Source organism: Marmota marmota, unplaced genomic scaffold (assembly GCF_001458135.2).
Source record: "Marmota marmota marmota unplaced genomic scaffold, marMar, whole genome shotgun sequence".
In the NCBI taxonomy this organism is placed as follows: Eukaryota; Metazoa; Chordata; class Mammalia; order Rodentia; family Sciuridae; genus Marmota; species Marmota marmota.
Genome location: NW_025999932.1, coordinates 40,069,148 through 40,094,386, shown reverse-complemented (window position 1 = coordinate 40,094,386; position 25,239 = coordinate 40,069,148). Strand labels below are relative to the sequence as shown.

General features: G+C 39.3%; 1 long non-coding RNA gene across 1 annotated transcript; it reads left to right on the top strand.

The window, feature by feature from the left end:
- The first annotated feature begins 215 nt into the window (after window positions 1-215).
- On the top strand, window positions 216-9,319 carry LOC107141048. The gene is made up of 3 exons (XR_001503385.2): window positions 216-366; window positions 8,783-8,947; window positions 9,149-9,319. It is a non-coding gene; the product is annotated as an uncharacterized LOC107141048 (long non-coding RNA).
- Window positions 9,320-25,239: the final 15,920 nt, after the last annotated feature.

The following is a 25,239-nucleotide window of genomic DNA, read 5'->3' as shown; positions in this document are numbered from 1 at the left end:
TATTTTGCTTACGAAACACTCAGTAAATTCTACTTTGCTCATTGCACCTTTGGGTGCTAGTGGGTTAGTTTGGAGACCTCCCAAGAGGCATTCTGGACTTTGACAAAATTGACAGGAGGTGGCAGTAGACACTTGTTAAGGAGTAACCAGACACCTAGAAAGATAGTACTATCTTCCCTTTACCTCGTCATTTATTAACTATCAGTCAGCTCTTTCCTCAGCAGCAACTCAAGGATCTTCTTGCTCACATTCTCTGTTCATTGGCCCCACTTCCTCTGTGGGACTCAGGTCTCTGGTCTTTCTGCTCTCCAGGCTCCCAGCTTCAAACATCAGAAGAAACTGCACATTGCAAAATGGTTACTCATGGTAGTATAAATTTGTTGAGAATTTATATGTATTGATCTTGGTGCTAGGTTCCTGCACACCTAATTTCACTGAATCTTTTCTACAGTTCTGCATGGGAAATTCTATTATTGTTGCTTCATCACAGAAAGTGAACTGAGATTCTCTGGCTGGGTACTTCCTGGGCTAGAACTATTGCTCCCAAGGAGGTGGTGGTTAAAGTCAAGAAGGTGGATAAGGCAGTAGTACTATGACGAAGGGCCTGACTGCTGACGTTGCCATCTGCCTTCCTTACTCTGCTGCAGGTTTCATTTAAAAATTGAATACATGTGGGTTGGGGATGTAGCTCAGCAGCAGAGCACTTGCCTAGCCTGTGCAAAGCCCTGGGTTTGGTAACCAGCACAGCAACAAATAAATAAATAAATGTTGAATGTGTGTAAGTTATTAAAATTCCCTAAGGTTGACTTTTAGTTTATCTCCCCTTTCAGCCTAAGAATAATTGTGAAGCAATAACCTTGCCATAGAAAAGTAAAAGTTGGACTGATTACTATTTTGTTATTTCCATTTGTTGATCTTATTTTCTATTTTATACTATTTTGAGATTACTGTGGATTACATGCCAGTGTGGAGGTCAGTGGCAGAATAAAAGTTCCACTTTGCTTAATTCCTCTTAAAGGAATAGAGAAGGTGAGTTGCTTGAATATTAGAAATTCCATTGAGAGCGAAAATCATACTAGGAAGCAAATAGTTATGTTTTCTATCTTAAAATCAGTTTGCTAATATTGTACAGTATAAAAACGACTAACATTTTGGTAGGCATATGTATTTATCGTATTCTGGCTTAAAAGAAACATGTTTTATACATGTGAGAGGTGTTGTTATTATTATTATTATTATTATTTTACTACTACTACTACTACTACTACTACTACTACTATTACAGTACCAGGGATTGAACCCAGGTACCCTTAACCACTGAGCCACATCCTTAGCCCTTTTTAAAAATTATATTTTATTTAGAGACAGGGTCTCACTAAGTTGCTTAGAGCATCACTAAGCTGCTGAGGCTGGCTTTGAACTTGAGATCCTCCTGCCCCAGCCTCCCCAGCATCTGAGATGACAGGTATGTGCCACTGCGTCCAACATGTGAGAGTTTATAATGAGTTTTTATCTTTCTATTTTCTCTAATTTTTATAATTTTTTTATTGTAGTGCTGGGGATCGAACCCAGGGCCTTGCACATGTGAGACAAGAACTCTACCAGCTGAGCTATATCCCCAGCCCCCCTAATTTGATTTTGTTAGTAAAATTGTTATCCTGTAATTCCTTTGCTGTATTGTGTTAAAAGTATAAAAAGAAACTATGGGATAGACTCTTATTAACTGATTTCAAGACTCACTTTTTAAAAATATATATATATTTTTTTAGTTGTAGTTGGACACAATACCTTTATTTATTTATCTATTTTTATATGGTGCTGAAGATTGAACCCAGGGCCTCGCAGTACTAGGCAAGTGCTCTACCACTGAGCACAACCCTAGCCCTCAAGACTCACTTTCAAACCACAGTAGTCAAGGGAGTATAGTTTTAGAAAAAAGATAGAACAACCGGACAGAAGAGAATCTAAACATAGTGGTAAATTGTTTCTGACAAAGATTGGAAAGCAACACACAGTACAAAGGAAAGTCTTTTCAATAAATTTGCAGGAATATTATCCATGTGCAAAAAAATGAATGATCCTTATCTAGCTCCATAAATAGAAAACAACACAAAGTGTACCATGGATCTAAATATAAAACTTGTAACTCTAAAACTTTTATAAGAAAATAGAGGAGAAAAATCTCTGTGGCCTGGGTTAGAAACATATGTATTAGAAATTACGCAAAAAGCCCTATCCATGGAAAAAAAGCCTTATTGAACTTTAAGAACCTCTACATTTTGAAAGAGTTTGTAAATATAATTAAAAGGCAAGTCAGAATGGGAGAAAACATTTGAAAATTACATATTGATAAAAGACATTCATCCCGAATGTATAAAGAACTCTCAAAACTCAACAGTAGAAAAGTATATTTTTTAAAAATGGAGAAAAAACTTGATCAGATACTTGACCAAGGAAGGTAGATGAATGGTTAGTAAGTACATGAAAAGGTGGTGACTACTAACACCATTAGGCATCAGGAAAACACAAATTAAAACTACAATGAGGTACACACCTATTCACATAACTAGAATTCAAAAACAAAGCCAGTATCCTGCAACACCAATCACAGGGCAGGCTAGGAGTGGCCAGGATTCTCTGGTACTGCTGGTGGAAATGCAGAATGGTTGACCACTTCAGAAAAGAATTTGGTAGCTTCTTATAAAGTTAAGTACACATGCTTATCAGATGGTCTAGAAATCTCACTTCTAAGCATTCATCTGTGAAATGAAAATTTATATTCACGTAAAAAACTATATGTGAATATTTACAGTGATTTTATTTATAATTGTCCCAAACTAGAATCAAACACAAATTTCTCTGAACTGGGTAACAGATAAATTATACCATAAGTGTCCATGAGTGGATATCAGTTCATCTACCCAAGTCTCTATGTAGAACCCCAGGTATTTATGGTGTTTTTGCAAAAAATTTTATTTTTTATGCAAACAAATTTGTCAAATTTCACCTTGCCAGTTTATGTTTTCGAGATTGTGTTTGAGAAGTTCTTTGCCACTTCATGCCACAAAGTAGGAAACAGCATAGATGGGCAACCACATGCCCCAGAAGGATGAAAAATGGATTAACACACACGCTCATGGGGTTGTCTGCGGTACAAGAGATTGAACCCAGAGCCTGGTGCATGCTAAGCAAGTGCTCTACCTTTGAGCTACATTCCTGGCCCTTTAAAATTTTTTATTTTGAGATAGGGTCTCACTAAGTTACCCAGCCTGGCCTCAGTCAAACTTGTGATCCTCCTGCTTCTGTCTCCTGAGTAGCTAGGATTATAGTTATACATCTCTGTGGCCACTGACTCGTGAGATTCATAATATACTGGACCCTTAACTGAAGGTGCAAAGCAGGTCCACCCTTACCCCTGATCATCCTGAATACTCACTGAGGAATTATTGTGATGAGAAATATGTTTTTTATATTTCTATTTAAAGATATTTTATGTGTCTTTATGTTTTTATTTCTTGTAAGAATATTCTTATGCTTGATCTCTTTGCTACAGCATATTAATCGTGCCCATGTACATTTTACGGATAAGCTTGGGGATCAGACAGCTTTCAGATCAGATCGCCTTCCCAAGCTTTTATAGCTAGGTAGTGCACCTCCAGGTAATTCAGCTCTAAGTATAAGAGACTGAATTTTTCCCCCTAAAACTGGTTTTTCTCTCCTTTCTCTTCAATTTTAATTCCTTTTCTCAGAATCTCAAATCTTTCCATTAACTTCCCTTTCAGTTTAATATTCATTGGAGGGATTTACGTCTGAAGAATGAGGTGTCAAAAGCAAAATTTAGTGTTATGTCTTTAAAAATGATCTCTTTCTGATCTGAATGGTACTTACCAAAGGGCATGCTTAGGATAAAGCCACAATCCTTCTCTATCCACTGAAAGATCTGGGCTCAGTGATGGTGAGTACTCCCAGAGAAAGCAAGGATGATGGACTCCTAAAGAAGAATTTAAGTTTAACACCAAGAAGAACTTTCATCCTTACATGCTCAGATGGAAACATTATGAAGAAATATTCATGTGAAATAATCTATGAACAATTTGAAGACACTGGCAAGTGTTGACTAGCTATTATGACTCCTGGGAAGTAAGATTGTTTTCCAGTCTTTAAAACACTATTCCATAATCATCCCATGAGGTAGGTAATTGTAACAATTTAAGACATGAGGAAACTGGCAGATGAAGTGACTTGACAGGTTGTAGTAACCTCTGGTCACACCTCCAGGAGGTGTTGGGTTATTAGGCAATAGGTGATCAAGTCATCCTGATAGGAGTGATTCAGTGAGATGGGATGGGTCTTGATCTGCAGGACTCCACCTGGACTAGAAGGAAATCCAGTTCTCTTAGTCATGAAATCCAGATAGTCATGTGCTCAGGGCTATGAAGGAGTTAAAAAAGAACCAGGAATACAAATAAAATCTAGATGTCCTTCAGAATGCATCGTGGTAACAGATCCACACACATGCAAACACACACACACACACACAGCGATCGATCTATCTATCTATCTATCTATCTATCTATCTATCTATCTTAATCCAGAAAGCAGAAGATAAGTGAAAACAGTTAAGAAGCAGAGAACTAATTAATTCATAGAGGCAGTTTTTGAGGATCCACTCAGGAACAACTGGACATGGGGAAGAAGAGAATTCATCAACCTGCAGGTGTTCGGAGTTCAGAGATTCTACTTGACAAGTGAATTCCTCACCATCCAATACAGCACCCATTTTTCAACAATGATCTTATGGCCTGGAACCATAGGAACTAACCATGGCTCCAGGTAAGAGATACTGAGACGTTTCATTGGTTTTACTTTACATTTAAAGGCATTGGGGCTGTGCTCTTGTGTTCTTAAAATGTTAGGCATCATTCACTAAAGTAAATATATAAATACTGATCATGAACATTCTTTCTGGTTACTAATAATTGATAACAATCAGTAAATGAGGATACTTTAGATAATTATACATACCTTCATTTTGTCATCTACATGTAAACATTTCAAGAACCCAAAACACTGAAAATTCTGTCAGCAGGTATCCAGATACTAATTATTTGCCCAAAGATCAACCAGGAATTAGTGGTCTCCATGCTTATAAAACTGAGTGGGTGTCTTAGTCTTTTTTTGTGTCACTCTAACAAAACACCAGAATCCCAGTAGTTTATAAAGAAAAGATGCTTATTTAGCTCACATTTCTGGAGGTTTGGGAGCATGGCACCAGCATTTGCTCAGTTCTGGTGGGGGCCTTCTGGCTGTATCACATGGTGGAGGTACATATGGAAAAGATCCTATGCTGAGACAAGAAGCCAGAGGAATTCAGGAGCCAGGCTTGCTCTTTTTATAAAAACTTATACTTGTAGGATCTAAATCTGTGAAGACTACATTAATCCTTTCTGAGGTTGGTGCCCCCAGTCACCTAACCACTTTCCCTTAAACCCAACTCTTAAAGTATCCACCACCTCAACACCACCACACGGGGTACCATGAATCCATGAGCCTTTGAAGGACACAGGCAAAATATGTTCAAACAAACTATAGCTGTGGGTCTTTTAGATTCAGACTCAGACACAGGAAACAATATAAAATTCAATCACTAGAACCAGGGAATTGATTGGAAATATATCTCAGGGTCAATACACAAGTATTGGAATTAAGGATGTGGCCTAAACTTAGAATAGTAGCAAAGGTGAATTAATATTTTGTCCAAGAACACTGGACTAGAGCACATGAAGCCCAGCAGTTTAAAAGTCTGAGTATATTCTTCAGATCTAAGCAGGGCAAAACCATGGCTGGAGGTCTAATTGCCCAATTAGTGGAGAAGAGGATTAGGAAGCTCAGGGATCCAAGCCGGCCTGAATACATGGGGTCCATCCCAATCCAAAGAGAATTGAACTCTAGAGGTTGTTATGGCAAATCATGTTTAAGAAAAAATGCCTTAGCTGGGCACGGTGGCGCACACCTCTAATCCCAGGAACTAACAAATTTGAGGCCAGCCTCAGCAAATTAGCAAGACTCTGTCTCAAAATTAAATCCAAAAGGATGGGAGATGTAGCTTTGTGGGGGAGTACTTGCCTAGAATATGCATGGCCCTGGATTTAATCCATAGTATTGCAAAATAAAGAATACTTATTATAATAAATTTAAAGAAATAAGTCTTTGCAATGTAATCTGAGATTTTTTTTTTTTTGGAGGAGGAGGGGATAGGTCTTAAAAGTAAACTAAAGTACCATTTAAGTTAATCTTTACCCCTCCATCTAGCAGTAAGCCAAGAGGTCCTTCAGAGCAGCAGTCTCCTGAACTTTTAAAACATTGCACATAAAGATTAATAAAAGATTTGAGCACCTTTGTTTACATTAATTTACCTATTTATAATCAATGCACTTATATATTTTCCTAAAGTATTAAGTAATTGTGTATTTTCATTTATTTATTTAAATATTTTTGGTTGTAGATTGACACAATACTTTTATTTCATTTATTTATTTTTATGTGGTGCTAAGGATTGAACCCAGTGTCTCACATGGGCCAGGCAAGCACCCTACCACTGAGCCAAAACCCCAGCTCCTAATTGTGTATTTTTAAAATAGCAACTTAGAAAGACAAAATGAAGCATGCACAGAAATTGTAATATGTACTCACATCCCAGTGGATTGTGGTCCCTTTTTTGGAGTAAACACATCCCAGTTTGGAGATCTTTCCTTTAGGGTCTTAATGGTGAATTACGTGGTCTAAATGGCATGAATGGGTTTTCAAGCTACTTATATCAGGCTTGGAAACTTGAATTTTTCTTTCTCCCATTCATTAATCTGACATTGTAGGCCCTACAGTGAACCATCTTGGGTATTCTGAATTATTCTGATTAATGGCAGAGAGCCCTGGCCTCAGATGGTCATGTCATACTGCACTGATGATCCTAGTAAAGCTGGAGAGCACTGATTTATTTCCTGCCTAAAGAATATTAGGTTTCAGCTGCTGAGGTCAAAGGCCAAATGAAACCTCACCAGATGCTGAATCCAGGAATTCTCCTTGCACCTGGGTCTCAGGTTCAGAGCTTGAATCTATCTATTCTCTGGAGCCTGAGGGCCTGGGGATTAGGGAACACCCACAGCTGGACACAAAAATCCTGCTAAAGCAATCTTGGAGGTACCTCCCAGGATTGCAATACCCTGGCTCTTACCACATTTCAGGTTCCTAGACATGTAAACTTGATTCTTGGTCCCAGCAGTCCTTACTGAACTCCATAACTTTCTGGGGACATCAGGAAGACACCTTGATATCCACTTTTTGACATATTTTCTAAAAATCAGCTTTGTTGAGATACAGTTTACATTCCATAAGATTCACCCATGAAGACCAATTCATTGATTCTTGGTATAGTCACAAACATGACAACGATCACTGCAATCAGTTTTAGAACATTGTCACCACTCCAAAAATAAGCTCATTAGAAGTCACTACCCCATGTTCCTCAACACATTCCTCTCCTTCTTTACCGCCCTCAACAACCCTATGATCTGTCTCTATTGATTTTCCCATGGTGGACATTAGATATAAACAGAACCATATTATATGTGATCTTTTGTGTCTGGCTTTTTTTATGTAGCATATTTTCAAGGGTCATCCATGTTATAGCACGTATCAGTACTTAATTTCTTTTTATTGCCAAATAACATTGCATTGCGTAGATATTTCACATTTTATGTATCCATTCTTCAGTTAATGGACACTGAGTTCTTTCTAGTTTTGGGCTATTATGACTAAAGCTACTATAAGTGAATGTTCATGCACAATTTCATTCGTGGACAGACGTTTTCATCTCTCTTGGGTAAATACATAGGAGTGAATTGCAGGGGCTTATGGTAACTCTGTGTTTAATGTTTTGAGGAACTTCCAGTTTGCTTTCCAAAGTGCTGGACCATTATATGTTTCCACCAACAGTGTGTGAAGGTTATGATTTCTCCACATCTTCTCCAACATTCGTAAGTTTCTTTTTGATTATATCCTTCTGGTGAGCATTCAGAGGGACCTCAATTTGTGTTTCCCTAGTGACAAATAATGTTGACTTTCTTTGTATGTCCTCATTGGTATTTGTACTTCTTCTTTAGAATATCTATTGAAATCCATTGCCCAATTTAATTGGATTGCCTTTTCCTTTCCTTATTGAATTATAGGAGTTCTTAATATATTCTGATACAAGTCATTTTTTTAGCTATATGACAAGCAAAATCTTTCTCCCATTCTGTAGGTTGTCTTTTAACTTTCTTTATGGTGTCCTTTAAAGAACAAAATTTTTAATTTTGTTTAATTTTAATCTGGATATTACCCAATTGATCTAATTTGTTTTGTAGCTTATGCTTTTGTTATTACATTTAGGAAATCATTGCTTAATCAAAGACTATGAAGATTTATACCTATGTTTTCTTCTAAGACTTTTATAATTTTAGCTCTTACACTTAGGTCCTTGATCAATTTTGAGTTAATTTTTCTATATGGTGTGAGATAGGTATGCAACTTTGTTCTTTTGCCTGTAGATATTCAGTTCTCTAGCCCAGAACCATTTATTGAAAAGATTATTCTTTCCCATTGAATTGCCTTGGCATTCTTGTTGAAAATCAATTGACTATAAAGGCAGGAGTTTACTTCTGGACTCTTTATTCTAATATGTGTTCAGGTCTATCCTTATACTCCTGCTCACCCACTAAATTAATTAATTTTTAAAATATTTTAGGAAGAGCAAAAATGCTTCTTTTGAGGCCCAGGAAGAAATTAACAAGTCTCCAGAAAGACAGACTCAGGGAACTCAACAGCATCTGTCCACACTCTGCTGTTATTGAATCAGTTCAAAGTATTTTTTTCAGGCATTGCATTTCTTTTCCAAGTTTCAAAGTCTCAGGTAAGGCAAGCTGATTGTTTTTCATGGCTGAGAAGTATTCCTTTAAAACAACCCTTTATGGTTGGGAACAGGGTTGGAGGGCACAAATGTTGTTACTGGGGTCCCATCTCTTTTGGGGGAGTTATACAAAGACAATACATCCGGCTCCCGGGCCATTAACATCTCTCCCTGTCTCTGGTCTCTCTATCCCCCATCTCACAGGTACAGATACATTTGCTTGCAAAAACAGGAAGTACACCCAAAAAGGGCTGCCCTTGAGCTGGATGGAACGAGACCTTCATACCCTGAGAGCAAGCTGCATCTTATACTATGTTATCATATTATTCATTTATTTTTGTAGAATTAGAGCTTAATAAAATCTTATTTAATGTCCTTTTGAGTCAGTTAACCACTGAATCAAAATCTTGTTTGATATCCTTATCAGATCTTGGGAAATCACTGTATCACTGGGAGAGTTCTCATCTCGCTTGGTTCATAAAGCTCTTTAAGTCATGATTAAAATGTTGGTACTAATGACCAAAGACCCATTCAAAAGGGAAGGTGAATCTTAGGGAATAAGTTCCTATGGGGATTTTCTTACCCTAAAAATAAAGGTACTAGACATTTTCTTTTCTTTTTTCTTTTTAGGAGAAAGGAGAGAAAGAGAGAGATAGAGATAGATGATAGATAGATAGATAGATAAGTAGGTAGATAGATAGATAGATAGATAGATAGATAGATAGATAGATAGAATCTTTTTTGTAGATGGACACAACACAGTGCCTTTATTTTTATGTGGTGCTGTGAATCAAACCTGGGTCAGGCGAGTGCTCTACCGCTGAGCCACAATCCCAGCCCTAGACATTTTCTTAACAATGAAAGCAGCAACCAAGTGATGAAACCCTCCTGCACCTCAGCACTCTGTCTAAGATAATACCCAAACTCCTTGGCTTCACCCACAAGACAATCACAATATGGTCCCACAAACTCCACCCTTCATATGTACACACCTTCATCCCAGGCCTTCCTAATTCTGTTCCTTTTGCCTGAAACATCTTTCCCTCCCATGCCACCTGCCATTCTCCTACTCATCTGTTAAGTCCCTGCCTCGATGTCACCCCCACTATGACCCTTTCTTATTCACCTTCTCCCCGGCCCCCCAATTAGAGCTTCTTGGTTCCATATCCTTATGACCCTTTTTACATAATTCTGTTGCATCACTTACCACATAAATATCATCACTGCATATCTGTCTCATGCCTAGAACATGTATTTCCCAAGAGTAATGATCCCGCCTCACAAGCACAGTGTGTCTAACACAGGTATCAAGGAATGTCATTAAATGAATACATGTAAAGAAATTGCACTGTTTTTGCTGTACTGGGGTTTGAACCCAGGGGGACTCTACCATGAAGCTATGTCCCCAGCCTTTTAATATTTTATTTTGATACAAAGTTTCACCAAATTTCCAGGCTTGTGAATTTGGGATCCTCCTGCCTCAGCCTCCCAAGTAGCTGGAATTATAGGTATGCACCACCATGCCCAGATGTTTGTGTCTAACTTAAAAATTTCAAAAGAAGTCCCCAGAAGCCTTCCCAATAAACAAAGTCACATTCCAACAATTGTTCTGATAATTCAGGAAAAATGACTTTCACCTGGAAACCCATCACTGAGGATAAAGCATCACAAGTTGAAAAACGATTCATATCAGTCCTCTCCCTAATAAGTTTTGCTGGAAAAAAAATTTTTTTGCAGCTTTGTTTTGTGCTGCAAAAACTTTCTAAGGAAGGCTAAAGGGTAAACATTGTAAAACTGATGGTCAATTTTTCCCCTGCCTTTGTTAAAAAGAGAAAATGAATATTGATATCATTTGAGGAAAAAAAGAGTAGAGAATCCATGAGCCATTTGTCTGGTTGGTGATACGTTATCAGCACAAAATGTTACATAAATTCTATATTCAGATTAGTGTAAGGAATTGTTACTCATCATGCCCAGAACAGCATTTGGAATTCATTTGTCTGAGTTCTCCAGCCTGTGTTCAGAATACCAAAGGTTGGAGTCTCTGATTTCATTCTCCAAAGCAATGAGGAGACCTCACAGACTGCAATCTGGAGACAGGGGTTTCTGTACAAGAGCCAGAACTAGGTCCCCAGAGAATAACAAGTAAGACTGAAGAAAACAAAACAACGAAACACAAAAACAAAACTAAAAGAAAGAAAAGAAAAGAAAAAACAGAGAGCAAGCTATTAATCCTAGAAGAAAACACATAACATCCTTTTCATTACTAGGATTCCCTTTGTTTTTACCCTCAACAGAGTCAACCAACAAAAGTTTCCTTTCCCATTGAATTCCCAAGCGGCACTTTTGGTGTCTAGGAAAGGTGCCAAGCTGAATTGCTCAGAAGATCTAATTACTCCTAGTAGAAATACTACACAAGAGACCACTTTGGTTATTGTTCCAACTTCTCTCATCTTCTCATTTCCTATAGGGATTGGTGTGAAAACCCCAAATCCAAAGTCATATTTGTGATGTCCAGAAACAGCAACAAATGAGGGGTTGGAGTGGTCACATCCATTCCCAATCCCTGAGGGGAAGTGCCTTCAGAGTGGGGATAGGGTATGAGAAGAATGTGCCTGAACTCTATTCCAGGAGGGAGAAGAGTGCAGTGTCAACCTGAGACTTCTCAAACTTGCCAACTGTTATGATTTGGATACAAAGTGTCCCCGCCCCCCCCAGGTCTCCTGTGTTAATGCAGAAATATTTCAGGGTGAAATTATTGATTTATAAGAACTATAACCTAATCAGTCCATCCTAGTTTGAATGGACTGACTGGGTGGTCACTGTAGGAAGGTGGGGCATAGCTGGAGAAGGTGGATCCCTGGGGGTGTGCCCTGGAAGGGTTCATCTTCCCTGAAGCCCCTTCCCCCTTTTCCCTCTCTCTGCTTCCGGGCTGCCATGAACGGAGCAGCCTTCCTATACCATGCCCTTCTGCCATGATGTTCTGCCTTACCTTGGGCCCAGAGCAGTGGAATCAGGGAACCATGGACTAAACCTCTGGAACCATGAGGCAAAATAAACTTTTCTTCCTCTAAGCTGTGGTTGTCAGGTAGTTTGGTCACAGTGACAAAAGCTGACCATCACATGGATCATTTAGAGGGCATTCTCCTTTCTTCTCTGCTTGAACTTGGAGGAAAAAGCCATTTACGCACCCCCACACTGTTCCTCTAGATCAGTTGTCTCTTTCCTGGTTAGTTCTGCTTGTCTCCTGCATGTAAATGTCTAACTCAGCATGCTAACCCCCTTCTCTCTCCCTAGACGTACCCTTACTCTTCCTTTCTTCCATACCTCATTTACGTGTCAGCAAACAGAAAATATCGGAAAATATCTCTACACACTTTCAACCCCAGCTTCCCCAGTACCTTGTTGTCTAGCAATATGATCTCCTGAATAGTTAATTCCTCCCACTACCCTTCTCTTTTTCTACTGCTAGTTTATCATCTCCTGCTGTATAACACTGTTTGGAGCATGATAGACAGCTAAATAATGTTTGATTTTGAATAAATAAAAAAAATGGATTTTCTAATTGAATGTACTATAGGGTGAATAACTTTTTCAGATTTTTAAAAACTATTTTTTAAATGGATACAATATCTTTATTTTATTTATTTATTTATTTATTTATTTATTTATTATGTGGTGCTGAGGATCGATCGAACCCAGTGCCTCACACACTTGCTAGGGAAGTGATCTACCACTGAGCCACAACCCCAGCCCAGATTTTTTTAATATATATATTTAGATGTGGATGGAGTTTTTATTTTATTCATTTATTTTTATGCAGTACTGAGAATCAAACCCAGTGCTTCACACATGCTAGGCAAGTGCTCTACCACTAAGCCACAACCCCTGGCCCTTTTTCAGATTCTTTAAAGTTAGGCTGAAGAAGGACAACAGAATAGGATTACAGGAGATATCTTAGAGGAAGGGGTGTTAAAAAGTGATAAAATTCAAATTTCTTCTGCTTTTATTACCCTGGAGTATATGAAGCAATTACTGAACTACTTCACAAAGCTGACCCACTATCCTATCTTAATCCTTGCAGTAGGGTCTGCCTGAGAAGTAATATAAAATGATCTCAATGATCTATGGGTTATATGAGTGCTCCTTAAAGCTTTTGGTGCATCTTGATGGACTGGAATTTTGTCAAAATGCAGACAATGATTCAGTAGATCAGATATGAACTCTCAGTTGATTTCTTGTTTGTTTGGTACTAGGGATTGAACCCAAAGGTGAGCTACCACTAAGCTACATACCCAGCCTCTTTTTTTCCTTAGTTAATTTTTATTGATATTTCTGGAAACACAGCTACCTCACAATGGAGGAACACCAAAACAATATTTAATAATCATGTTATTGAAAACATCATTATATCCCCAGATCCCAACCTTCCCCCTCAGCAGACAAAACTGCTTCAATGAACACCCAATAGCAACTGTTTCTTAAAATATGAATGCCAAATTTTAGTCTTTTCTGGCTTTTTAATCTTTTCCATAGCCTTATTGTACATACTCATATGCCTCATTGTTCCTACTGTAAAGGTCGGGCGAGCGTCGGAGGAAGAGACCACCAAGAGACTGTCTCATGCAACAGCAAAGGGTTTATTGGGGGTCCAGCATGCTGGGGCTCAGAGCTCACTTCGGAGGAGCAAAGAGCAAAGAGCCCCGAGAACAGCTTGAGCAGAGCTTATATACATTCTTTGAAAAGGACAGGGACTTCACATACAGCATAACAAATCACCTCACTCCGCGGGAAAATCAAACAACAACTCTAAAGCATGATTAGCACATCCACTGGCAGGAACAAGTTAGGTAGGGGTGATTGGTCAGTACAAAAGGGGTATTCATTTGAACTGATTGGTTTAAGCCAAGAGGGGTGTACGTGCTGAACTACATGGTTTCCCAATATGTTATCAGCCACCATAAACTACTTGGGAGGGTCATCTGGCATCCCAGGTATGTCCCTGACTCATGCTGATTGGTGGCTGCTAGGGGGCTGCTATAGTTCCCCACCTAGCCTGACTGAGTCAGGGACACCTGGCGCAGCAGATCTCTCTGTTATTTGTAGATAAATAACTTAGCAGGGTGGGAATGTGCTTAGGAGTGCTCTGTGGGTTTTTCCAAGGACAAAGGCCATGTCCCTTCCTTGGACAGGCTTTGCTCTGAGATAGAGGCTGGTTTTTCACTACTATTTCTTGTAGTCTTTGGTCCCTAGTTCATGGTTCATTGTTCTATTTTTCTTATTCTTCTTTCTTTTTTATGTAAATTTTTTATTTATATATGACAGCAGAATGCATTACAATACTTATTACATATATAGAGCACATTTTTCATATCTTTGGTTATATACATAGTATATTCACACCAATTCGCGTCTTCATACCTGTACTTTGGGCAGAGGGGTTGGAGGGAAAGGGAGGAGGCATGGGGTAATTAATGATGGTGGAATTTGATGATCATTACTATACCCAGCCCTTTTTATTTTATATTTTGAAACAGAGGCTCTCTAAGTTGCTTAGACTGGCCTCAAACTTGCAATCCTCTTACCTCAGCCTCCTAAATCTTTGGGATTAACAGACACACACTACCTCATGTGGCTCAGCTTCTGCATTTCTAACAAGTTCCCAGTTGATGTTGATGCTGCTGGTCTTTGGACCATGCTTTGTGTGGCAATGGCTAAAATAATCTCCTTCACAGTAAAATTTAATTACCATGAAATATTGCACTGTCAGTATGGAAAGCGCAAAAGTGGCTTAAGGCTCTGTAAGTTTCTAGGTTGTGCAGTTTCTGTGCCGTGGCATCAAAGACTTTGGTCTAAAGAAATAAGGGCTTTTTATTAGTGAGTCACTCTCAGTGCCATGTGTGGGCTGCAGAAGTCTTGCTTATGTGGAGATTTAGAGAATTTCAGGACAGTACTGTTTATACAGATGTGAGCAGTCTTAAGAGATCCAAGAAGGGTCCAGAAACACCTAGGGACAAGCCCAGCAGGAAGCCATTCCCCACCCTTTGCCTCCAGGGATGGGAACCTGAGGAAATGGGGCCATCAAGGTGGAGAAAGCCATCTTAAAGGAAACCCTTGGCCATTGCAAGAACCACGATGCTAAATCAAGGAAGAAGGAGGCTGAGAGGAACACTGGACCTCAGACTCCCCTCCATAGTGACCAGGTTTGGCCATATCCACTGAAAAAAAAAAAAGAGAGAGAGAGAATTCAGGACTCTTATGATGTAGTCTATGGATACCAGAGAAGAGAGCAGGACAGAAAAAGATGGAAATTAATCTGGGTTGATTAGTGGAAAATAACAGCTCCTAAATCCATATAGCAAGAGGTTCATACTGGATTGAGAGTTCTTATCCTCTCTGTGGACATGCATGACTGTTTTAAAATGCCATGCCTAAGGACAGGATGGGGAAAAGGCAACTGGTCCTTGGACATACACTGACCACCAAGGCAAGGTCAACCTCAATACAGAGGAAACAATAAGTGCAGAAGCCACCTCCTGTTTTATATCTGGACATCACACAGAGGACCTGATCCAAAACTCCTACTGAACAAGTTGATTCTTTAAAGGATTCTGAGCAAATATGAATTGGCTAAATAAGGCTGCTGTCTTTTCCAAGTAAATTCCTATGTTCTTTTCCAAGCACTGCCATAAGCACTGACATGTCAAAGAAAATTTATAAAGAGGATGGAATGATTTCACACACAAAGAGCTACTCTAGATCCATTAAAAGCTCAGTGAAGAAAGCCCAAGCAAACTGATTCTGAGAAAACAAATAGAGCACTTGAATGAGAATTTTAGCATTTGAGTTCATTCTTAACCAGGGAACGTAAACTGCTGAGGCTTAGCACATCCAGCTCAGGAGAGGAAAGGACTTCTGTGACCTCATCGCCTTAGGAAAGCTCAATAGGTCACATTTCCAGCTTGGGCCCCTTTGGCTTTTCCTTCCTATGTACAAAATTTCAGAAGTCACTGTGTTGCTGAATTTCCTTTGGTAACAGAAAAAAAAAACAGTTATTATTGTTGAATGCAAGGAACTGATCTGACCTAAGTCAATGATTTCTTCCTGCAAGTGACAAAGCCTGTTTCCTCCAGCTGATAATGAACCCCTGAAATTGCACTGGACATGCATTTCCAAAAGCAAATAATCCCTGGCAAGGTCCTTTTAAATATTTTCCTTTCTTTATTCCTTCATCAATCCGAAGAATTGGGTGAAGAATTGGGTTTTAAAACAATTTTTAAATTTTAACATAATATTTACCATTTTAACCATTTTGAATATACCATTCAGAGACATTATGTTGAATCATATTTTTTAAAAATAAATAGGTATGAAGGAGCCTTCAATCTCTTTGAAGAAATTTCCTAAACAGTCAATGAAGAGGGAGCTCAATTTTTATTCCAGAGAAAAATGTAAAAGTGCTATACTTATAGAGAAATCATGTTACAAGTCGTAGGCAGAGAAACAAATTCCATATCCCTCTATTCCAGGTAGGAAGTTAAGCTAGTGTATTGAGGGAACAATCAGGAATCTCCAGGTTTGGGGAAATTTCTGCTGATGCCTTCTGGAATGACTGTTCAGCCTGCCATCAGAAAGATTCAGTAACAGCAAGTGATCTCTCTAAACTTGCAGAACAGACAGACATTCCCCCATTCCATTAAGGATGCTAGTTTAGGGAACCCACACTAGTCCTCTTTTCTTGTTGCAGGTTATTTAAACTCTCTTCATCTCAGTGTTCTCATCAATAACATGGGGATTAATACAAGTGTCATCAGATGATTATAAGAAGTAAATGAAAAGAGAGGATTAGTTTCAATAGCATTGGTTTTGCTGCATTAACAAATTAACCCCAAATTCCAAGGGCTTAATCTAATGAAAGTATACTGCTTGCTCACATCACAGTGAGAAGGAAAAGGTAGTTTTTCCCAAAAGTGACCAAGGACCAAAGTTGCTTCCAAAGAGCAACTCTGACCTCTTAAGGTTTTAGCATCCTAATGAATGAAGAAGCCACACTGGTTCTTTACTACTTTGGCCTCAAAGGGACTATGTCATTTCTAGTTGCTGTCTATTGGAAATAAGTATGTGTGTTAGTCAGAAGTTCAGCAGAAAAACAGCAGACTCTAAAGGGCCTTCTATTAAATTTATTATTTACAAAGGTATGAGTAGCATGAAAGGAGCCATGAGGAATAGTGAGGGACCTCGGGGCTACCAGCAGCCCAATCCAGGTCCTAGATTTTTAGTACTTGAAACTCAGGGAAAGGATATAAGATTGGAGGCTGGAAATAAATGAGCTAACCTCTTTCCCCTCCTATCCTTCTAACTCTTGCTGTGGCCAAGCTCAACTATGAACCTGAAGTCAATGGAGCCTAATGGATGTCAGCTTCCTGGGGTCCCAGGTCAGGGTCGAAAGTGGATCTGGAACAGTAAATAGAGAATGTGCAGCAGAACTTGCAAAAGGCTTAGCAACGTGCTGAACACATAACCAGTGCTCAAAAAAAAAAAAAAAAAAAGAATGCAAGAAGCCAGGAATAAAGGAAGAACAATATTTAAAAGTTGCTTGTATTTTTAGAGGTTTACAGTTAACTTTACCTGACAAAACTACGCATTTGCTAAGGAGACCTTGATTGTCTATACCAAGTGCTCAGTGTCCAAAGCTGGTCTGTCCTTTTTCTTGGCTCATTGTCCAAAGCTGAACTGTCCTTCCTCTCTCCTCAGAGATGAGTTTACCAGGAAGAATAGTGTTTTGTTTGCAAAGTGAGAAACATTGATAGCTTTGCCCCAAAGAAGTTTATCTGTTCTGCCAGCAATTACAACCTAAGTCAGGACTAATGGCACAGTTACACTGATAACTGCTGTCTCTGTTTTCATTCTTTAACTTGCCAACAAGATCCTCTGGTCACTTATCTTGTACTGGGGCCAACCCAAGGAAGCAGAAGTTGAAATCCTGACACTTCAAAGCCCAGGGCGTTGTGAACAAGCTTGCTAATTGTTTGTGATGGGCTTTGCTAAATAATGGGCTGGATTTGGTGCCAGTAAAAGGCTTTAGAGCCTAGTTTTTGATGTTAATCTCATATACAGTTTCTCATCTTGCACATAAGTGAAGATCTTTTTCAAGGATCAAATTTTTTTCTTGATTCTTTCCTGAAATTGTGTATTTTTTGTCAGCACTCCTAGAGACTTTGGATTGGAAGGCAGTTTAGAAGTCATTTTGCCTAATCTTCTTATACTCTATGATCATTTTGGAGAGAAAGGGATTTAACCTCCAACCTTTTCTGTGACCGGAAGCTCACTCACAATAATACCAGCAGACCTTTCCATTTACTTCCAACGAGGTACAGTGCTTTCCTGGCATTATCTCCTAAACCATCACAACAACACTCACAGGTAGTTACTATTATTAGCCCCATGTTGCAAATCATGACATCAAAGCACAAAGAAGTGACTTACCTTGAGATGCACAGCTACACTGCCTTGACACTGAAGTTCAAACCCACATCTCTTTCTCCAAACCTCAAGCTTTTCTTTACTAAATTCTCCTAGTACTTTTCAGGACAATCCATTTCTGCCAAGAGCTCTGAAATAGTCTTACTTTCACAACCTATTTATCTAATCAATTTAAGTTTTACATGATAGCAAGAAAGAGAATCCAAAAACAATTAATGACAATGTATGTTTGATAATCACTTTCCCATTTACCAAGAGTGTCAATAACCTCATTTGAGTTTCTCAGTGGTTCTGTGGTTATGTCAATCTCTATTTCACCTACTAGAAAGCCAAGTTTCAAAGCATTTGTGCATAGCCTTATGTATGACCTCTGCAACCAGGAGCCAGAGCCCATGTTCTTTAATTTTTGATTCTATTCTCTTTTCATTCAACCGGTAGAATGGGGGAGGGAATGAAAAATGAAAATGCAACTTGTCGGCTCTTTATGCAGCCTCCTTCCAAAGCACCTTTGTCTGGTCCCTGAGGAGGTGTTACTCTGACCTTGATTTCACTGTTCTCCCCTCAGTGCTCTGTGGTCTCATGAACTGCTGTGTTTAAGAGGTATGGTCTTTCTAATAAATTATGCCTATTCCTTAGACCTAAATCAAAACTAGCACTTCTTCTTTTTTTAATATATTTTTTAATTGTAGGTGAACACAATACCTTTGTTTTACTTTTAAAATAAACAAAATAAGTGGTGCTGAGGATCAAACCCAGTGCCACACGTGTGCTAGGCAAGTGCTCTACACTGAGCTACAACCCCAGCCCCCCAAATAGCACTTCTTTTTCAAACAACTTTGCTACCTGACATTGGCACAAACTGATACTGGCCATGCTTGGTCAATAGTCTTCTTGGGACTACATCTTAGAGACAGTGAAAATATCAGACAGAAGTCAATCTCAGGCTTAGCAGTATAATGGGCCTTCTATTTGGCCCACAGGATGCCAAGCAGCTGCTTCCAAATATCCAGATGTTAGGCATCACGTAGAACAAAACTTTGATTCATTGGCCAAATATTCCTTTATCATCTAATCAATCAACCCAAACTGGGAAGTTTCTGGCATCCTGTAGACACTGTGTTTGCACATAAGTGAGTAGATTTTACTATTTCAGCTTCTAGAAAGCATCCCACAGCAAAAGCTCCCACGCTATTTTCCAGTGCACAAATCCTCTTTCCATGCTGCTGGCCAATCTAACAAAGAAAAAAAAAATCCCACATTTTGCAAACTCTTTGGTCAGCTAAACACATCTGCATCAAAGGTCAACATGATCTTCTGTTGGGTTATGAGAAAGAAAAGATAATCTTGGTTTTTTTCTCCAGTGTCATGAAGCCCACGTCATGCAAGCAAGATGTGTTTTGACCTCCTTTCTTCGGCCTTTGGTTTCTATCATGGTCTTTCTATAGAATATTGAATAAAAAATTATTTCACTGAAGTTTTTCTTAATTATTTTTCTCAAATCCAGTTTATTGGAAAACCCATTTTCCAGTAAATTAGCAATGAGTACTTGAAGTGGTCTTTAATAAACAAGGTCACTCTGCTTTCTCTCCAAGAGAGGTGAGGAGGTTTTTCTGCTTGGAGGAAACCAGACACACCCTGAGCTTCTCTTGCTTCTTTTTATTGTATCAACTCCCTGCTGCTCAGATGACTAGTACTGTCTATTCAGTATTTAGCTGTTAATACATTTGTCAGGCCCTGTGTTAAATAATTTAAGGATATGCCATTGAATTCTCCAAAGAAGACATTTTGGTCAGAGTATTCTGGTATGATAGTAGTATATACTGTATGACTGCCAGTTTGGCAATGAGGAAACTGGAGTGTAGAGAGGGTCATCAGCTTGCTCAAGGGCACACAGCTGCCAGGCATCAAAGCTGGACTCCACCTTGGCCTATCTGCCACCAGAGCCCATGCACTTGACTCCTCCCTCTCTTCCTGCCACCCTTCTGCTTACAGAGGGAACACCCTCAAACACAGGATGGAATCTGCCAGCCCAGAGCATGAGGCCCATCCCAGGATGGCTCTTTCCTGTCTTTGCGCTTCCTGTCCTGCTCTTTCCTGACATGCACCCTGAAGTTCAGCCCTGCAGACTGCAAGCCAATCCTCCCAGGCACCACATTCTTCTACTCCTCCCTTCCTTGAACATCCTGCCCTTCTACGTGGTTCCTTCCACAGGGACTATTGCACATGCCCAGATTCAGTCTACATGCCAAAGTCTTTTTTTTTTTTTGGTAATATTATTGTATATTTTATACCTTTATTTATTTACTTACTTATTTTTATGTGGTGCTGAGGATTGAACCCAGTGCCTCACACACACTAAGCAAGTGTCTACCACTGAGCTATAGCCCCAGCCCCTACAAGTCAACATCCTTCCATGGGAAAGTTCCCACCCACCCAGCAAGAGCCACTCAGAAATTAACTTTGCCCTCAAGTTCACCTGACCACATGCTGGCTTCTCTCTTCTTCCATAACCACACCTCGCCAGACACATTTATTGTCCTTAGAGTGCTGGCCATGTGTCTTGAAATAATTTGTTTGGTTTTCTGGTGCGCTCGCCAACCTGAGGGCTTCTTGAAGAAGGTGATTTCATCTCTGGGTCTTCCCAGTAGGCTCCCCAATGGTGTTTACTGAGTAAACAATGAATTAAGTGTTCACAAGTCGTGGTGATGTGTGAGTGATCGCTGTCATTGGTTTCACACCTCCACCATGTTTGAAATATTCTCAATCTGTGCCTCTGAAGGCTTCTTAGGACAGAGCTCAATTCTAGTCTTCACAATCATTGGGAATAAAATTTTCTGCCTTCTGTTTGGACTGGCCTTTGAAGAGAGAGAGAGAGGGAGTAAGCTTTCCCTCTGCGTCTCCATCCCAAAGTACCATAGAAGGACTCAGTTGGTCAATTTTGACACTAGAGATCACCTTATTCTAACCCGAATGCCTTCCAGCTAACCAATCATTGGAAGAAGCACCAACTGCACTAAGAGCACAGAGTGGGGGTGGGGTGCTGAGCAAACAAAACAGCAGATGTCTGCTGCCATCTGCTAACATCAAGGGCTGAAAAACAGCCTCCACTTCTGGGCTTAGCAAGACTTGTTTATTCAGTCATCCTCCTCAATGTTTTGGAGATTTTAACAAGGACTCCTTAAACGCCAAAAGGCCACCAAACCCGAGAGGAATGCTTTCTATCTTGATGGATGAGATTTGGGAAGTTGGGGGCACAAAATTCTTCTGAGATTCTTCAAATTACCCCATGTGTAGAGCTGTGAAGGTCTTTTACTCATAAAGCCAGAGAGCTCCACTTGTGGACATTGATACTTGGGTCACTGGTAGAAGGTACTGGGCAGTTAGGTGTTTAATGTATCAGTGTGTCAACCCTGAGATACGAAAAGCAAAGGGATCTAGAAGCCCTGGAAGAACGGGCTCAAGTCACAGCCCTGTGGCCACCAGGTTCTATGTTGCAGAACAGATGATTTACTCTCTCGGAGCCTCTCTTTATTCAACTATAAAAAGGGGAAAAATAACAAAGCTGTCTTCACTGAGTGGCCAAGAGAATCAAATGAAATAAAGTAGGGATAGCCTAAAGCTACACAAATGTTATTAATTTGTGTTATTTAGGGGAAAAAAAGAAAATAATTGACACACTTAGAAGGGACTAGCATATAGGTTATTTATAACTGCTTACATCTTGGCATTAAATTTTTGCCCTAATTAAAATGAAAATGATCAACAAAAAATGTGGAGAAATGCCTGTGGAACAGTTAAAGGTTGAATATTAATAATAATTTATGGGTTTCTACTGTAATTTTATTTAGCATAGATCCATATATGAAAATAACTAGAAGGGAATTCAAATGAAAATGGGTTTTTTAGAGGGGTGGGGTTGGGTGGGGGTTTTAATTCTAGTTTAATTTCTGTGGATGTCATGTTTGAAATTATATTTTTTAAAGTGCTTCTTCAAAATGAAAAATAGAAATTAGGTTTTGTGCCTCATCACATAGCTATTGTCTCCAAGACGGCCTGTGTCAGCCATGGGGGTCTGGGTTCTTTGCCTGAGTCCTAAGGAATTCTGTAGGGTCCTGGGTTCTGTGAACATACCCCAAGGTAGAATTGCCCAAGTGTCAAACTAAATTAAGAAATATTACATCTCTGCTCTTTTGGAGATGAGAATATGGCAGTAGGGCACATGAGGGTCAGATTAAGTTGACACAGTTCCCATTTTTTTTTCTCTATCTGCCATCTATTTACCCTTCCTCTGGGTTCTGTATCCAGTCTTCCTCTGGCGACTCTCCTCCTCTTCCTAGTCAATGTGTTCTAGGTGTAGTTGAGTTGGAATAGACAATCTAGGTTCAAGTCTACCAGTACATCTTTCTAAAACTGTGAAATTCTGAAATCTTACCCTGTTTGCCTGTTAGCATGCCACCATCTCAGGACATATGCCCCTGACAGAGACATGCTCACACAGTATACATTACTCACAGTAAAATTTGTAACTAGAGTATCAGCATCTTTCTACAAGTTTCCCAAAGCAGTTCCACAGAGTGATTAGAGGGCCAGATGACACCTGTTCTTGCAGTGGCTGTGTTGTGGGAGAGAAACTCAGGGCCAATGTTTCTGAGCAGGCAGAGAACACTTCAGCAACTAAAAAGCCAGTTTCCTCTCATCCCATTAAAACTAAGTCAAACTGTGGTGTCTGGACCTGCTGTTGCCTAGGAGATAAGACAGAGAACTGCTCGATATCACAAGGGTGAGTCTGGCACATCTAGCAGGTATGTGCAAGGGGCTCAGGGCCACACATCTCCCAATGATAGCATGTTTTCTTGGTCATATGCAGGGATATGTGTATAAGCCACCAGAAACACTGAGAATAAAACAAAAGCTTTGAAAGTTTTGCTCCAGATGAGAGTCATCTTACTCATGCCAAATAAGAATCTCGATGAACCATCTTGTGACCAACAGAGTAGTGGCCATGTGAGATTGGAGAGTCAACACAAAGAAGGCAGAACTGAAAAGTGAAGAGAGGAACAAAACAGATTCTGATGTCATCATTTGAACCACTGTATGAAGCCAAAGCCAAGATGCCTACTTTCAGAATTTCCAGTTGTGGGAGACAATTTATTACAATATTCTTTTACTTGCCACCAATAGAATTATAATGAACCAGATATCAATGCAAATCTCCATTAATCAGGGTTATCCAGAAAAACAGAACCAAGAAAATATATAGAAATTGGCTCCTGCAATTATGGAGGCTAACACATTCCAAAATCTGTAATCAATAGGCTGGAGACCATGAAAGCAATGTAATCTGAAGACCAGCAGACTTAAGCCCTAGGAAGAGTTGCAATTTTGGTTGGAGTCTGAAGGCAGGGAAAAGCTGCTGTCTTAAGTCAAGGTACTCAGGCAAGAAGAAATTCCCTCATCAGGAGTTAGAGTTAGCTATTTTGTTTTATTCAGGTTTCAACAGGATGGACCAGGCTCATAGGATGGAAGCCCACTTGCTTTATCCCGTGTACAGATTCAAACATTAACCTCATGCAGAAATCCATCACAGACACACCCCAAATAATGTCTCACCAAGCATCAAGAAGACTCTATGGCTGGGTCAAGTTGACATACAAAATTAACCATCACAAAACCTTTAAGCTTTTAAACTAAGTTGCTTTCATCGAATGTCACGACTCTGCTTTAGTCTTTTCCTTAGTGAATGTTTACAGAACCTAATTGATGCCATTCCACAAATATTTATTCTTTCAGATTCTTGCAAAAATGGGGCTTTTTGACAAAGAATCAGTTGATTCATTTCAGTCAAGGTTTAATTAGGGGTTTTAAGAACTTAGAACTGCACTTTCATAGCTGTATTGTTCCTTACACCAAATCTAATATGCTGGGTACAACCTTTCCTCCATTATAAGTGCAATTCCTCATACATATCTCTCACTTGCTGAAATAAAAACGGGGGGAAAATAGAGAAAGTTTTTTCAAGATAAAATATGTATTTGGGGGCTGGGGATATATCTCAGTGGGTAGAGTCCTTGCCTTGCATGCATAAGGCCCTGGGTTCGATCCCCAGCAAAACACACACACAACACACACACACACACACACACACACGTATTTGGATGTTCTCATGCCATTTTAAATTCAAAACCATATCTATTTAATATTTATTTTACTTGCCTGACTTTCATCACATTGATTGTTGATTTAATTACATTTTAGCTGGGAGAACCAGCTAGCATGTCACTGAGATTATCAGAAGGAAGACTAAACCTCACTTCTGGGATTTTGACCATCCTTGTATTTTCTGTGCTAAATTTATTGACAGCTTATAATAGAGAGGTACAATACAGATAATTAACCCTTTAATGGTATCACAAATGCATGAAGAGCCAGTTATCAACAATGGTCAAATTTAAATGGTGGATATGTTGGTGCTCATTGTACTATTTTTGCCAATTGCTCTGTTTGAAATGTTATTTTTAATAAATAAAATAAAAGGCTTGGGGATATAGATCACTTGCCTACCATGCATGGGGCCTTGAATTTGATCCCCAGCATGGAAAAAAAAAGTTTCATAATAAACTGTTGAGGGGATAAACTAAAAACATTAAAATTTTGAATCTTAAACATTAAAAAAATGGCTTGATTTAAGGTTACACACTAATTCTTCATTTATAGTTCATCCAAACATCTCCCTGCCCTCACCCTTTAGGCACTTTCTTCTTAGGGGGGTCCACTCTCCATCTGCCAGGGGATCCATCAGTCAAGAAGGAAGG